Source organism: Phascolarctos cinereus, unplaced genomic scaffold (assembly GCF_003287225.1).
Source record: "Phascolarctos cinereus isolate Bilbo 61053 unplaced genomic scaffold, phaCin_HiC Scaffold_2;HRSCAF=192, whole genome shotgun sequence".
NCBI classification, from domain to species: domain Eukaryota; kingdom Metazoa; phylum Chordata; class Mammalia; order Diprotodontia; family Phascolarctidae; genus Phascolarctos; species Phascolarctos cinereus.
In genome coordinates this window covers 309,230,429-309,246,733 of record NW_027555625.1, presented here as the reverse complement: position 1 = coordinate 309,246,733, position 16,305 = coordinate 309,230,429, and the positions used below count along the sequence as shown (strand labels likewise).

At 39.3% G+C, this 16,305-nt stretch overlaps 1 protein-coding gene across 1 annotated transcript in view; it reads right to left on the bottom strand.

The window, feature by feature from the left end:
• Positions 1-16,305, bottom strand: part of ASTN2 (astrotactin 2) — a 1,115,013-nt gene that overhangs the window by 652,260 nt on the left and 446,448 nt on the right.

Here is a 16,305-nt window from a genome sequence, read left to right as displayed (position 1 = left end):
AGTCAAAATTCCTGCATCCAAAGCCTCTAAGAAAAACATGAATTGGTCTTAGGCCGTGTAAGACCTTAAAAAGGTTTTAAAAACATCACGTAAGAGAAGTAGAGGGAAAATTGGTAAGAGAAATGAGAGTGACGAAAGAAAATCATGAAAAAAGAGTCAATAGCCTGGTAAAGAAGGCACAGAAATACTGAAGAAAATAATACCTTAAAAACCAGAACAGGCCAAATGGTAAAATTCCAATGAAGAGAAGAATGCCTTGAAAAGCAGAATTGGCCAATGGGAGGAAAAGATATATAAAAATTCACTGAAGAGAGGTACTCCTTAAAAAGTAGAATTTACCAAATGGAAAAGGAGGTACAAAAGATCACTGAAGAAAATAATACCTTAAAAGTTAGAATTGGCCAAGTGGGAGCTAATGACTTTATGAGACATCAAGAAACAATTAAACAAACTAAAAAGAATGAAAAAAGTGGAAAAAAGGTGAAATATCTCATTGGAAAAATAATTGACCTGGAAAGCAGATTCAGGAGAAATAATTTAAGAATCACTGGACTACCTGAAAGTTGTGATCACAACAAGAACCTAGACATCATCTTTCAAGAAATTATCAAGAAAACTGCCCTGATATTCTAGAACCAGTGGGTAAAAACAGAAATTGAAAGAATCCACCGATCACCTCCTGAAAGAGATCCCCAAATGACAACTCCCAGGAATATCATAGCCAAATTCCAGACCTCCCAGATCAAGGAGAAAATACTGCAACCAGTCAAAATAAAATTTGAATATCATGGAACCACAGTCAGGATAACAGATGATTTAGCAACTTTTACCTTAAAGAAGGGCTTAGAATATGATATTCTGGAGGGCAAAAGTGCTAGGATTACAACCAAGAATCACCTACCCAGAAAAACTGAGTATAATCTCTCAGGGGGAAAAGTGGATATTCAATGAAATAGTAAGTGTTTGAAGTTGAATTTCAACTCAGGTCTTCCTGACTCCTGACTCCAGACCTACTGCCCCATCCACTGTGCCTAGCTCCATCAGAGAAGAGAGTATGGCTAGTATGGGTACTCCCTGAAAAGGAGGTTAGGAAGGAATCTACCAGTTAAAAGAAGAGGTCATGTAGTGGTAGAATAGCCAGGGTGAGAAGAAAGTCTCTGGGGTGGAGACAGAGATGGGGTCCAGTGAGTCATGTGTTTATCTGGATTTTTAAGAAAGTATGAGTGCTTCCTTGAATGATATCTGGAAAGAAATACACCAGTCAGAGGAAGAGGTCAGATGGAGATGGAATGGCAGTTGTAGGAATCATGCTTTGGTTCAGGTTTATAATCTAAAAACCTGAGTTTAGATCCTACCATTGTTTCTTAATAGCTGTGTGACCTTGGGCAAATCATTTACACCCTTTGGGCTTCAGGTGGTGGATAAGTAGGGAAAGGAAGAAAACAGGAGAAAGCAAGCTGTGACCCTCACCACAGGCAAATTTATGGCAGGCCATGGACAAGTGCAGCACTTGGTAGGCAGGAATGGATGGGTTGTGATCTGAAACATGGAGGGAATTTCCAAATTAATGACATCAGATATCCATTTCAATTTTTGAGTAAGAGGAGAGGCTTGGGTTAAATAATCTTTAAAGTCCTTTCCAGCTCTAAATTTTATATTATCCCATATGTGACTTATTCGTTTTCAGCTCATCCCTTACAAGGAACACAGAAACTCTAAAGGCTAGGCCACTGATCCAGCCCAGATTAGCATGAGAGCAAGTATGCACATTCCCCACCATCACCAGCCTCCCCTGAGTACCCTTGCTGGGATGGCTCAGTGACTTCAGCCTTCCCTGGCTGCCTGCATGCTTCTCTTTCTTCCTGGCTTCCCCTGCCCTGGGCAAACCTTACATACAATTATCTAGAAATTAGTGGCAGGAGAGGAGCATGTGGGGAAGGTGATTCCCCTGGAATTATAGAGCAGCCTGAAGAAAGATTTAGGGGAATGAAGAAAATCTCTTTCACAGCCTGGAATAGCAAATAGGCCTGTTACCCAGACACACAGACATCACTGACAATCTGGCTCTGGTGGTAATAGGTTGATGGAGCGATGCTTCATGGGGCTTCTCAGAGTTTGAATTGAAAGTGCTGATTCAGAGGTGGGGCAATCCCATGGTGGGAGAGGGGTGCTGGGTAGCTGATCTCAGGGTGAGCAGGTACAACACTTCTGTTTTTGTTTTTGTTTTTGTTTTATATTGGTCTATCACCTTTGGATAGTCCATGACTACGTCAATATAAGAATCTCTGATTTCCAAAGACTACCAGGATACACACACACACATGATTTAGTCAGAAGGAACCTCAGAACTTGGTCCAACCCTCTCATTTTACATTTGAGGAAAATGAAACCCAGGGAGATGAAGTTACTTGTACAAAAACACATAAGCAGAAGTGTCAGAAGCAGAATTTGAATCTGAGTTTTCTGATTCCCAGTCCAAAGCTCTTTTCACTGTATCATGCTTTCCAAATGCATAGTTGACTAGGAATTCCTTTGTAGAGCATCTTTGACACATGGCTACTTTATCTCTGCTATACAATCTCCAGGGATGACAAGCTCATCTATCCTCCAATCCTGTGGCACAGTCTCCCCAGTTTTTCAAAGATTATTTACATAGGTTTGACAAGTTACTGCCCCTCTTTGAGCCTTTTCCCTCTTCCTTTTATCTGTAAAACTAGGTTGTTGAGTTAACTAAGGTCCTTTCTAGCTTGAAAAGTTGCAAGCTTCAACAATTTTAAGTTCCCAGTTCCACCTGACCAGAATGAGCTCCTAGTACATGACTCTGCTTTTCCTTGACCTGTCTTGCCTTCTCTTTATGTCCATCCTGCCCCATCAGCTGCCATCATGCTGAGTGGATTCATAACTTCTGATTCTCTACTCTTTGCCCTGACCCTGATGGAGCTGTTTCTGGAGCTTCCTCTGTGGCAAAGTTGGCCTGCTACCAATTTCTGAAGCAAGTAAAATTTGCCTTGGCAGCCTTTCCACCTCTGTATCCAGGGTTTGTGCCCATTTTTCCATGTACCCATCATAGGTCTCATTCTTAGCTACCTGTCAGCTAAATCCTCTACAATAGGTGTGATCTGATAATAACTTCAGGCATCCTCATCTCAAACTGACATGTTGGTCTTTCTTAATGTGGTATATAGGGAAGGAATTCTTAACCTTTTTTGTGTCCTAGACCTTGAAGTGTGCTGTTAATGTTTAACAATTGGCTCGGAAAAAATGTATGTGACATACTTTTCATTTTAATCTGATTATTAACATTTATGCAATATTTTCTTAAATCTAGACAATTAGCAAAATAAGAAATCAAACCCTGATTTGTACCATTTGCCAATTTCAGAGATGTGAATGCTCAAATGAAACTTTAACAATTGGTTCTCACAAGCCAATGAGAACTGGTACAAGACTTTCCTACCTGGACCCCTTTCAAAGACTGGTGAAGCCTAGGGATCCTTCCTGGGCATGTTTTAAATGCAGAAAATAAAATAAAAGAAATGAATTATGTTGAAATATAGCTATCAAAATATACTAAAAAATGATTTCAGAATGAAGCCCAGGTCATGAACCCAATTGTGTTTGAAGTCAAAAGACCTGGGTTTGAATCCATACTCTACCATAAGTGCCTGTGTGAGCTCAGGACAAATCACATAACCTCTGCCTGAGAATCCCCATCTAAAAATCTAAGGGTTTGGTTTGGTCTATATGACTTCTAACATCGCTTCTAACTCTGACTACTGTGACACAAACATATCTTTAACGGTGGAATGTCCCATATTAGTCTGAAGGAGTGTACAGATAAAATTTTCCTCAAAGCTCACCACACAGCTACCTATTCTATTCTTTTCCCAAAGATAAGACTTTGAGGATAACAATCACAGAAGTCCAGGAACTATGAGAGGGTCAAAGAAGGAAGTTGCTTCCAATCTTGCAGACTCTGAAGTCTATTCCTTCTTTGTAGAACAATGAGGATGTCTGAATGGCATGGAATAATAATGCTAAGCATCAACTCACATTTCCATGGTGCTTGAAGACTTACAAAGTACTTTCCTGACAATGCCTCCTGAGAGGTCGGTAGTGCAAGCATTACTATTCCCGTTTTCAGATAGGGAAACTAAGGCTGGTAGAGGCTAAGTGATGTGTTCATGTTGACACAGAGAAAAAAAATGGACTGTGCCCCTTGGATGTAGAAAGCAAAGACAGCTCTCTTCATCCTACATCACTCAAGTCCACAGTTTAGTCAGTGTGTTAGCATTCTGCTAAGGACCTACTTGGTCTATGGTGTCCATTTTTTCCTCTGGTTGTATATGATAATGAGATAGGAAAGAAAGTAGGGTGATCACTTTTAATCAAAGTCCTAAGATGGAGTCATAGAAAGAAAGCAATTTCAATCTCTAGTTCTCTGCCACTAAACAAACACATAAAAGTGTGTGTGTGTGTGTGTGTGTATACACATCATATGTACTCATTATGTATATATAATATATATCACTGTATATATACATTAAAATATATCATATGTACTATATATATATACATACATATACACATTAATTTTATATTGACACAATAGACACCCCAGAAAGCACCTGAACAAACCATTTACCAAGCGCATTTTACTAAGCCAGTTAAGTAAAACTGCTTAATTCTATGATTGTCTGATAGAATGTGTCACTTTCGATTTATGTAGCTTTTTTCCATTTGTTAATAAAAGGATATACCAACAGTATCCATTGCATTGAATTAGAACTGTGTCACCTCTTAAAATTGACTTTATTTACATTGTTTTAGTGTGTGTGTGTGTGTGTGTGTGTGTGTGTGTATGTGTTCGTTCATATAAAAATTTGGCTCTGCTTTCTTCCCACTGCATCACTTCATCAAAGTCTTCCCATGTTTCTCTAAATTATTTTTAGTTTTTTTAAATTAATAAAACCTATTTCTCTCCTTTCTCTGTCCCCCTCCCACTGGAAAAGAAAAAGAAAAACAAAACCCTTATAACAAATAGGCATAGTCAAGCTCTAAATTCTTCACATTAATCATTCCTTATAGTGCAGGGATTTTCCAATGCTGAGCAAATGTTTTGTAAAGTGATCTCCTTCCATCCCACTCCTCTCAGAAAGTGCTCATCTTCCAGTCTGAGAATCTCTTCCTTGATTGCCAATTACTAGCCATGTGACCTTAGGCAAATCACTTCTTTCTGGGCCCTGGTTTCTGCATATGAGATAACATATGCAAAGGTTTTTGAAAATTTTAAAATGCTATATCAACATTAGCTGTAATGATTTTCATCCTCTGTCAAGTGAGGAAGCTGGATAAGAAGCCTTCTAAGGGTCTCTTTAGGCCCTGAATGCTATGATCCTATGACAAAGTGTATGCCAGAAGCTCTGAATTTAGGTGCTGCCTTTATGGTTCTTAGTTTCATCTACAGTGTCTTTTGCCCAATCAATCATTAACGGAAAGTGTGGGCTGTTGCCCAGTTAGAAATAAATGGAAGATGTTGTCAATATTTAATGTTGACAAGTGAGGGTCATCCTGGCCTATTCCTAAGAGGCAAGGGAGCACAGAAAGGTGCACATGAAGATGAGAGAAAGCCCAGCTGTAGGTGAAACTACCACTGATATATGCAGCCCCTTCGAGATCTGATGCAACCCTGTCATTTGAGAGAGAAAGAAGTAACAATGACAACATCAACAACAAAGACAAAAGTAATAACTACCATTGAAATAGTGTTTTAAAGTTTCCAAAGCATTTTACACATACTATCACATTTGAGGAAAATGAAGAAGCTGAGGGAAAAATGAATGTGATGGAATGAAAAAAAATAAGCATTTGCCATGTGTCAACAACTGTAAAAAAGAAGTTTCCCAAGGTCAAACAGGGTGGATTGTGTGGGTGGGTGGGATAGTAATAGCAGCAACCAACTCCCTGGGCTCTCAGTGACTGCTGAGTGAACTCTCTTTAGTATCTGCAGCCAGATAATGGTGCAGTACGGCTGGAAGTTTGGAGACCTGAACTCTAATTCTAGATCTGCAACCGATTTGATGTGTGCACTTGAACCAGTGACTTAGCATCTTATACCTCAGAGCACGAAAAGACCATCTGAGATCACAATTTGTGGTGCTCACAGGGCTTCTTTTGATAGAAAACACCCTCTTGCCTTTTCTTTCAGCCAGATCTAGGATACCAGTGCACAGAACCCTTTTAGTGAAATTGCCCTTGGCAATGCAGTTTAGCAATGACCCTGTTATTGATCTGGGAGCTTACATAGGGAAGGAGATCAGGATTTCTCAGCCATTATGTGTAGGGGTAGGAATTGAATCCAGGTCTTCCTGACTCTAAGCCTGGCTATATCATACCATCTCTCACAGAAGGTTCCCTAGGATAAATTTATAACAGGATTTTGTTTATCAAGAAATAAACACTTCTCTATAAATGGAATTAAGTGGGCTGGATGATCTTGAATGGTCCTTTCAAACTCTGAGTTGTAAGATGCTAAATCATTGGTTGAAGGTTTATTGTTTGAATAGTTTAATGCAATTGAGCAACATTGCTGCTATTGCATACAGTTATACCTCTATTATCTGATGATTATATGAATTGTACAGAGGAGACAGCAACATTTTATAATACATGTTCATAACGTATCAGAGGTGGAAGAAACCCAAGACCTAGTTAGCCCAACCTCTTCCTTTTACACAGGAAGGAATGGAGGCCTACAAGCATTTGCTCCTATAAATAAGTGCTACGCAGCTTTTCACTCTCTGCATTCCCCTCCCAAGTTTCTTTTCATCAATGTGACCATGCTGCTTCAGAACAGTGCCATTTTTTTTCCTTCTTGATGCCAGTTACAGTCAGATTCTCAGCTTCTCTCAGTCAGCATCACTGAGGAACTGGAGAACTGTTATTTCCCGGGTCCTTCCATCTGGAATATTAAACATGTTATGTAATGTGTAAATATAGCTGAACCTAACTCAGTCTCACTTTGCTAATCTGCAAGCCCAACGCTTTCCCCCTTTTCTGTGAATTTTTCTTCTTTTTTCCTCTTTTCTTTCTCTGTCTCTGCATCTTCCTACCTTTTCTTCTCTGACTTTTCTTTCCTTTATGTCTCTTGTTTTTCTTTTCCATTATCAATTCCACTATTACCCCCGGTAAGTGTTATTCCTTCCTATTAGAACCTAAGTTCTCTGAAGACACAGATAGTCCATCTTTTGTATTTGTATTGACGATGCCTGATACACAGGAAGAACTTAATAAATGTCCTTCCTTCTTTCCATCCCTTCCTTCCTTCCTCCCTTCCTTTTTCCTCCCTCCCTCCTTTCTACCTTCCCTCCTTCACCCCTTCCTTCCTTTTCTCCCTCCTTCCTTCCTTCCTTCCTTCTCTCTCTTCTTTGTTTTACTTTGCTTTCCTCTCTGTCACTATTATCTTCCCTGTATGTCCTTTACTTTTTTCTGTCTCCCTTCTTTCTCTCATACTCAGTCTTTTTTGTCTCTTTGTGCTTCTGTCTCAGTCTCTCCCTTGTATACACACACACACACACACACACACACACACACACACACACACACACACACACACACACACCCCTCTACCAGCTTGTCCCCACTTTCTACCAGTGATTGAATAGCAGAGTGGCAAGGGCTGGCATTACAAAGACTCCATTACTTTTACAAAACATTTTACAGTACATTTGCTGGTATATGATAGAAAATTATTGTGAATCATTAAAATTAAGCTATGCGTGTCAAAACAGCCTGCAGAACCCATTGCCTGTGAGTATTCTAGCCTTCCTTTGTGTCCTCCTCCACTAAGTAATTTGCAGCAGGCCATTAGCATAGAAGCTGCCAAGCCTCCCCAGACTTTGCCAGGAGCCCACAATTTCCTGGGGTACAGTGGAAGACTCCTCAGATGTATGAAGCACTCAACGTGAGGATGAGCAAGAGAAAGAGGGGCGAATGGTGCAGTATGAAATTCATAGGGGCCTCCTGCCTGGTGGAATCACAGCCTGATCAAGTTTCAATTAAGAGGAAATTAAGTATTGAATGTACCAAAAGACCAAAAAATCCTCCCAGAAAACAAACAAACAAACAAACAAAAATCTCCTCACAGCAAGCCTACTAGACTAAGGAGCCTTTAATCACACAATCTGAAACAAAAGTTGCCTCTGGCCAGCTCTACAGGCCAGAGCAGGGTGGATAGTGATGGCCAGTATTGCAGCAAACAGAGACCCCAATCATTCTAGACAATAATAAACCTTTCCCAGTCAAAGCTATGATCCCTGGCACCAGGACAAGCTTCATACACCTGAATGGTCTTACTGGAGGCGTGCTGGGGATATACTCCCCTTTTGCTTGCTGTGACACAATATTGCCCTACTCACCTGCCATAACGGCTAAAACCCCTCTTTGGCAACTTGCTCCTTTGGACTGAGAATTGCTTCCTCATCAATCTTGTCCGCCCCAATCCAATAAATTGCACTACCACAAGACCTCCAGAATCCATTCTCTCCAACCTCTGTTTAAGCCTCTGGCTTCTCTCTTAGACTACTGGAATATCTTCCAATGCGATGTTCCTTGTTTTAATTCTCCCATTTCCAATGCATCCTTTCTAACACTTCACAAATACTATTCATTCTTAATTCCTCTTCCATTCTTTTTCCCTACCGGCAAATATTATGGATCCATGTTCTAGCTCATAAAGTCTCAAATATTGTTATTCAAGGACCTTGATAGTTTGGATCCAACCTGCTTGTCAAGATTTGGTTCACATTATTCCTCCTTTTGTATTCTACTTTCAGTCCAAAAATGGAGTATTTCTGCTGCCTTATTCTTGTCCTGCCCTTTTTGGTCTCCATGCCTTCAATTTAAAGTTCAATATTCACTGAGCGTTTATCACGTCCCAAACACCATGGTAGGCACTGGCGATGCAAAGACCAAAACAAAATAATTCTTCCCCTGGAGAAAAATAACAAATACACAGCTGTGTTTGTGTGTGTGTCATACACACACACACAGTATAATTCAAAGTTTCTTCAAATGGTAGAGAGAGCTCTGACAACTAGGAGGCTAAGGGAAGGCCTCCCTTTGGGCACAGAGTATCATATACAGGTGATAAAAATTTAGTTTTGCTCAAATGCAGTGTATGTATGTGGTAGCGGGGGTGGGGGGGAGAGATTGTTATAATGTATGATCAGTCTAGAAAGATATATTAGAATATAATTATTTCTTATTAAGGATTTTAAATGCCAGAGGAGTTTGTCTCTTATCTTAGTGGCAATAGGGAACCACAGAGGTTCCTTGAGCAAGAGGAGTGACATTATCAGAACTGAATTTTAGAAATAATCAATTCAGCAGCTGTGAGGAGAAATAGCTCTCGGTAAGATAGCATTGTTAAATATACCTGAAAGGTCACAAGAGTAGGTGGGAAATTAGTCCATGTGCTTAAGGGTACTTAAATGATACAGGGTAATAAAGCAGTTTCAATAGTGTAATAATTCTCAAGTTGTTGTTTGTATAATTCTTTAGCTGATCTTGGATTAGTTTCTAATTCCTGATCTCATTGTTCAGTTGTTTCAATGGTGTTCGACTCTTTGTTATACCATTTAGGGTTTTCTCAGCAACAATACTGGAGTGGCTTGCCATTTCCTTCTTCAACTCATTTTACAAATGAGGAAACTGAGGCAAACAAGGTTAAGTGACTTACCCAGGGATCACAGAGGCAGTAAGTGTCTGAGGCCAAATTTGAACTCAGTTCTTCCTGAATTCAGGCCCGACACTCTATTCACTGTGTCACTTAGTTACCCTCTAATTCCTGATACCATCCCCTTAAATATTACTATACTCCCCCTACAACTACTTTGCCTTCATTTTGTGTATATGTTAATTATATGTGTGTATGTTGATCTCCCTGTCCTATAAGAACATAAGCTCCTGAGGATAGGGACTATTTAATGTTGCCAGTGCTTAGCACAGTGTCTGGCACACAGAAAGTTCTTAATAAATTCTTGTTGATTGACTAATTGGAGGACAGATTAGAAAGAGAATATAGGCAAGGGAACCAATTAGGAAGCCATTACAATAGCTCAGGTGAAAGGTGATGAGAGGTTTTGCAATTGTGAATAAAAAAAATGGAATAGATGTATGAGATTTTGCAGAGGTACATTTGAATGGAATTAGCAATTGAATGTTGTTGTTGTTTTTTTAATGGGAGGGTGAATGTTAGAAAGAATAGTCAAAAATGACTCCTGGGTTGGAAACAAAGTGACCAGAACAGTGGGTCTTTTTAAAATTTTATATTAGTTTTTAGTTCTAAATGTCTTCCTATCTTCCCTCTTCCCTTACCCTTTGAGAAAGCAAGAAATATGAGACTCATTATACATACGAAGTGATACAAAGCATATTTCCTCATTAGTCATACAGAATAGCAGGTCTTTACCTGGGATCTATGAACTTGTGGCTTTTCAAAAATATTTAGTAGCTATTTAAATCTTTGCAATCATTTGCATTTTATTGTATTCATTTTAAAATAATGCTCTGATAAGGAGTTCATAGATTTCATCAGATTGCCAATGAGGTCTATAACATAAGAAAAGTTAAGAACCTCAGAGTAGAATAATGTCATTGACAGAACTAGAGAAACTCAGTAGGAAGGTGGTTATTGAGAGGATGATCTGGGATTATCAATCTCTGGGATGTTCAGGAGAAGATGCCTGGCAGGCAGGTGGAGGTGCCTTTGCTCACTCTATCCCCTAGGAGAGGTATCTTATTTGTATCCTTCATTCCTAATTATTTTAAGGTTGAGGCTAAGGAACTAGAATGGAATATGATTTTAATCTAGACCCTAGGTCTTGATTCCATAGGGAAAAGGTGAATAGATGGTCTCCAACAAAAGGTATTCGCATGCATCAGAGATCCCACGCCTCATGCACCAAAGGTCCTACAAACCATGGATTCCCAGGGACTCATTGACTAGAGTTAAGCACATGCTCCATGGCCAGGATGCTGTCTGAATATGCTTCAATTCTTGCCATCTGCCATCTCAGAATGAAGCTAAAGAGCTTGTCCTGAACATTATTGGAGCAGGGAACCGAGACACCAGGTCTGTACACACCTAGGCACTCCCACTAAAATCTGTGTCACATTCCCTCTGCTGTCTACTGCTAGTCCCCTGGTGTTTCAAGTGAAAAGCAAAACAAATAGAAACCACAGTCTCTCTATTAATATCATGTTCAGTTATCACAACACCCTGGCTTGGACCCAGTCAACTTGATCTTTATCTTACAGTCAGTAAATTTCTTTCTCTTTTTCCCTTTTTCACTGTAATTTAGAATCACTATCAGTTGAGACTAAAATCCTTCCTCCAGCTACTTGTTTCCTATTCTTATCCCTACCCACCCCAGCTCCAAATGTCATCCTCATCTGGCCATATTCTCTTTCCATTGTGCTCTCTGGTCTTTGCTCCATTGCTAACTGATTGTGCTTCTTGTTAGCTTAATTTTATGTTCTTTCTATATTTTAGCCTTCACAAAAACCTGTTTGTTTGTTTAATTTCCCAGAAGACACGCCATCCTTGGTTGCTATGTCTCAGTGTAGCTTGCCTCTACTTTTCATTTCCTCCAAAATAGCGGGCTAAGAGAAGGACCTGGTTTGTTCCTAGTTCTTCACTGACATTTTTTAAAAGCTCTATCTTATACCATCACTGTGCAAACTTCTCTTCTGTGAAGAATCTCACAAGCAATGTGATCTATGTTGGCCGAAGGGGAATGTGCAAACAGAAAATAATGGGTCTTTCAAAGTACCAAAGGTATATGATAACTTTGAAAGCATTACATACCTCTGTTTCTGATCTACAAAGTCCTTAAGGATAAAGACTAGATTTCTCATACATTCTTTGAAATCCCTAGCTCAGTGCCCCATATGAGAATAATGTTTTTTTACTATTTGTAGAAAATGTAGAGATTAATGCTTGGGGATATTTGGAGGACGATGGAGCATTGTTTTGGAAGTACAGCAACTGAAGCAGATTTATAATTCCTGCAACTGTTCCACGCCTTCGGTTACCCCTTTTTTACCCTTGTTCTTGGATTGTTGGTCTCCCTCCCATTACCTATTGTTATTTCTGACAGTTCAGGCATACGGCTCCAAGGAAGCAGCCAAGGCCTTGGCACCATGCCAGTGAACCTTGTGAGACTCATCTATATATCAAGTCATTGGTAACTTTCCTGATGTCACCCCCTCCCAATATAATATGGGTTTAAATACTACCCCCTTTTCTGGATCCACTATCACTTAGGAGAAATAATTCTTCTTATTTGACAGCAAATTCCAGGAAAGCCAAGGCACAAGATTGCCAACAGATGAACTTAATGGCTCCATATCATCCCAGTCACAATCTATTCCAACCAACCGATAGGCTCAACAATTGAAGTTCGGAGTGAGCAGACAGTTTCTCTGACCAGTCTCAAACCTTTCAATATACCTTAAACTAAAAGCAAAGAAGATTCACATGATGCAGAAGTATGGACATTAATCTTGAATTTGCCACCAGTTCTACCCTCTACCCTGCTACCATTCATGCCACTAAGTTCAGCATAATCATAATAACTCATTTTCTATAGTTTTTTAAGCTTATAGCCTTCTCTGTATCAACTGAACAGAATACGGAGTTCATGTATTTTTATATAACGAAACTGAGGTTCAGAGAGGTCCCAAGGTCACAGTTTAATAAGTTTCAAGGTCAGGATTCAATCTTTGTCTTCTTATTCCATCAAAGTCAGGCACTCCTTTTCCACTAAAGCATAATGTTGCAATTTGCACTTAGATGATCTCCAAGTTTCTTTTTAGCTATTTTCAGTCATTCAATTCATTCATTCATTCATTCATTCTGTATTTATAGAGTGGATACTATGAGTCAGGCAATAATGACACCAATACAAAATTGAAATAGTTTCTGCCCTCATGAAATTGATATTCTATCAGTCAAAGCAATATCTACATATATGTTTTAAATAAACATGAATTGTATATAAAGTACATATAAAGCAATTTCAAGGGGATTCACTGACAATGGGGGTGATCAGCTAGGTTTAATGTAGAAATTGGGAACTGAGCTGAACTTGGAAGGACAAGAGGAATCTTTTGAGGTGGAGATAAAGAAGGAAGGCATTACAGACACAGGACATAGCTTGTACAAAGGTTCAGGGGAGGGAAATCAAATGTCATGTATGTAGAGCATCAAGCAGACCAGTTGACTGAAATGTAGTGTTTGAGATACAAAAGTAATGTCAAAGCAATCTGGAAAGAGAAAACAGAGTCAAATGGAGAGGGGGTTTTAAATGTCCCACTTTGCCTCTCTTAAAAGAATTTAATTTCTTATGTTCCTCTATCCATATTAGCTCACTGATCTATGGACTACTTCCTCTCAGCCCTGTCTCTGGCCTGACGTTACCCTTAGAAAAGGATAAAGTCCCTGGACTTTTTTAAGGAAAATAAAAGGCTGAATTTCTAGGTAATGAGTGTGGTAAAAAGGGCAGTGAATTGTACATTATTTATAATAACAAAAAGGTGGAAACAAGCTAGATGCAAGGGATAGGGAAATGGTGGAACAAGCTGTGATACATGAATACAATGGAATATTACCATTCTGTAAGGAATGATAAATATGAAAACAAGGAATATGGAGAAACTTTATGAGGTTACATAGAGGGAAGGACGTAGAGTTAACAATACTGGTTATTAGAGTGTAAATAAAGTAAACATGGAGTGGCAACAAAAACTCTGATAAAATCTAGTATACAATGCTGGTACCACAGTATCAAATCTAAAGCAGATATCCTTTCTTTCTGTTAACAACTGGAAAACAACTATAGTGGAAAGTGATGTGCTATCAGTTTCAATCACACTAATTTTGCTCAACTATTTTCAAGAAAAGCACTTAGGGGCAAATATAAGAGGAAAAGGTCGATGTACAAGAAAAGGTATATGTACAAATATATGTAGTAGGCCTTTTTCTTTTTTCCTTTCCCTCCTCTCCCCTCTCCTCCCTCCCTACCCCTTTTCCACCTACCCTCCCCTACTCTCCTCTCCTCTCCTTTCCATTCCTTTCCTTTAATCTTCTTCCTTCCTTCCTTCCTTCCTTTTTTCTTTCTTCCTACTCATTCTCACTTCACATGACCATTCACTGTTTGAGGTCAGATAATTGAAAATATTATTTGTTCTCCACTGCCACTTCCAAGCTCTCGCCTCCACCACAATCATTCAGTAGCCTCTTCTTCTTTGAGGTTCACCCAATCCATGACTACTGCCCAATCAAATTCTGGTAGCTCTTGCTTACTATTCTCTAGGATACTTTCCTTCCTTCAATGAATTCAGTGCCTGGCTCACAGTCTTTCTCTCCTCCCCAACTCCTGCCTTCACACCAGGGGATTTCCTCATGCATACTGACACTCCCTCAAACATCCTAACCTTCCAGTTCTTCATCTTACTAATTTACCATGATCGAATTCTCCATGCTTCCACAGCTCCAGAATTGGGCTACACATCCTTGATCTCACCATCAGCTACAAATGTTCCACTTACATGTTCATAATATGAAATTTCTTGATCTGATTATAATCTATTGCCATTATCTACCTCCCTCTCTCTCTCTCTCTCTCTCTCTCTCTCTCTCTCTCCTCTCTCTCTCTCCCCCCCACCTCTCTCTTTAGCAACCCCAAACCCTGTTCTACATTTTCACCGTGACCACCAATTACTTGACCCTTCAGTTCTTTTCCAGGTCATCACCCCTGCACTGGCTACATACACCTGCCTCCCTTCTGCATCTTAATCTACAGGCAACCAGTTCAACTCTATAATATCATCTTCTCTTGTCCCTCTATCCTATCACTGATCTTGTCCTTCTAAATCTCAGCTTTGGATTACTCACATCATCTGCTTTACTCCTGAAGCTGCTGAACAAAGATGGAAAAAAAATCATGAAACTTTGCCGACTGGATCCACTATAGATTTATTTTACATAATCACAATTGTTCCTGCAATATACAAAGAGTTTTTTTTTACAATTCTATAATTGATTCAATATTCCACTCACTACAGAGGCATTTTTAAGCCTTTTCACACCTCCTCAAGTCTCCTATCACTCCTCCTCTGCCTATCGTCTCAGATGAGACATTTTCCTCATATATTGGTGAAAAAAATGAGACCATTTGCCATTTATCTTCTCTCCTCTTTATCTTATATCACTCAGATGCCTTCTACCACCTTCTCTTCCTTCACTCAAATCTCACGTGAAGAGGCATCTCTTCTCCTTGCCAAGGATAACCACTCTACATGCATGAGTGATCTCATTAAATCTCTTCTTCTCCAGCAGATTGACTCCTCTATCATCCTAATCTCTTACTCTTCTCCAATCTCTTCCTTTCTATTGGTTGCTTCCCTACTACCTAGAAACATGCACGTCTTCCTCATCCTCAAAAACCCTTCACTCGGTCCATCCCTTCCCTCTAGCTATCATTCTATATCTTTCTGCCTTTTTATGGCTAAACTCCCTGAGAAGACCATCTACAAAAGGTGCTTCAACTTCCTTCCTTTCTTTTTAAAAAAAATTCATTTGGGGCAGCTTGGTGGCACAGTGGATAGAGCACTGGCCCTGGAATCAGGAGGACCTGAGTTCAAATCCACCCTCAGACACTTAACACTTACTGGCTATGTGATCCTGGGCAAGTCACTTAACCCTAATTAGCTCACCCCAAAATAAATTAATACATACTTATTTTACTTTTAATATGTGGAATAAAACAAGCATTTCCATTGCATAATATCTTAAAAAATGATTACACATGAAACTGGAAATGCATTTTATATACAACTTGCTATTCCTTTTAAATGTGTAGGAAAGTTATCACGTAAATTTCTTTTTTCCCTCCTCCCACTATAGAGATGGCTACCATTAGATACAAACATGTATGTGTATGTGTATGTAAAATCATTCTATACACTTATTTATCGGTTCCTTCTCTGGATGCAGATAGTGTCTTCCTTCACATGTCCTTCATAGTTAATTTGAGTATTTATAATAGTCAAAATGATGTATTTGCTCAAAGTTGTTCTCAAAACAATATTACTGCATACAATATTCTCTTGATTCTGCTCATTTTGCCCTACACTATTTCATCTAAGTTTTTCCATGTTTTTCTGAGATCACTGAGCTCATCATTTCTTATAGCACTGTAGTATTCCATCACAATCATATACCACAACTCATTCAGCCAT